Source organism: Myotis brandtii, unplaced genomic scaffold, assembly GCF_000412655.1.
Source record: "Myotis brandtii unplaced genomic scaffold, ASM41265v1 scaffold265, whole genome shotgun sequence".
Taxonomy (NCBI): domain Eukaryota; kingdom Metazoa; phylum Chordata; class Mammalia; order Chiroptera; family Vespertilionidae; genus Myotis; species Myotis brandtii.
The window spans coordinates 2,334,326-2,335,810 of record NW_005360086.1 but is presented as its reverse complement, the minus strand read 5'-3'; positions in this window follow the sequence as shown (position 1 = coordinate 2,335,810).

Sequence of the window (1,485 nt, the reverse complement as noted above, 5' to 3'; positions counted from 1 at the left end):
TGCGTCCGGGGCTGGCGTGGGGAGGCTGGCCGTGTGGGGCTGGTGCAGGGGGCTGGTGCAGGCTCACGGCCGCTTGTCCGGATCTCCGGCTCTGCCTTCGCCAGCCCTGGCTGTCTGAGGAGGCTCATTTTACCAGCAAGCTGATTCATGGGCCTGGTTCCCGGTGCTCCCAGAGCAGCTCTCTGTCAATAACTATTCTTTATAAGGTCCCTCGATTCGTTTTCGGGGTTGAAGACAAATTTTTAAAGAGGAGTTCAGGGCCAGGGCCATTCCAGAGGGGCTGTTAACTTAATGTCCCGCCGCGTGCCTCCACGCCGGCTCCCTCCTGAACTGCGTGGGGGTCAGGCCTTGGCCGTTTCCAGCAATTGCCTCTGAGCCCTGGCATCTGGGCAGGGAGTGAGGCATGACGAGAAGGGGACACAAATCACGGGTCGGGCAGCGGGCCCCGTCGCTAGGTTGGCTGTGGAACTTCCGGCCAGTGGTACCCTCTCTGGGTCCTCACGTCCCTGTGTGTGACGCCTGGATGCGGACAGATACCATCATGACGGCGTCCACTGTCTCCCCTGGAGGGGCCTGGTCCCCCAGGTTCATTGGGAAGGTCTCTGCCAGGCAGCAGCTCAAGTCTCCTCCCCGTCGTCCCCCTGGGGGATCAGCAGTTGGCAAAGTCTGCAGCTGAAAACCAGCCACGCACCAGGTCTCCATTCCCGCAGCGCTGGCCCTCCTCCTTCCTGCTGCAGTGTCTTCCTAACGGGCTTCTTGCCCTTTCCATCCTTCCTTCCTTCCCCCAGGGAGAGGGAGATGATCTGAACCTCGGGTCTGAGCCTGACTCCCAACTCTATGCTAACCCCCCCTTCTCCCCCGCCTCCGTACACATACACTCCCTCTGGCCTCCATGCCTTTGACGGATGTGCTCATATTTCCCTATCCCCAGGGTCTCCTGCTCCAGGCAGGGGGCAAGCACGTGCGGAGACAGGGAAGCAAGAGAAAGCACGCGGTGTCAGGTCTGCAGCCTCTGGGCCTGCACACCCGCCCTCCTACCTTCCTGGGATGTCCTTGGCCCCGTCCTCAGCAAATCCGGTTTGAAAACGTCTCCTTCTCCCCACTGTCCCCCACCAACCCAGGGCAAAGCCACCACGGAGAGCATTCATCGTCCCAGTTGGCCGTGGTCGGCTGACTTGCCCATCTTCCCCGCAGAGCTGGGGCTCCTCCCATACTCCCCGGCAGGGCCTAGCACACAGTAGGAGCTTTCTGTGTTGCATAAACAAATGGAACCGTGTTCCAACTTTAGCACCAGCACCCCCTCCCATGCGCACACACCCAGGCTAGAATATTCCCTCTTCCTTGACTCGCACCTATGCCCCATCTCTCTCTGTAATTGTGACCTTCCGCACTGATCACGTGGTAAGATGGCAGGGCATAGAAAATCCCCAAATGCAGAACAGTGAGAAAGCCATCTATAGTTTTTGTTTGGACTTTAGTCGGCAA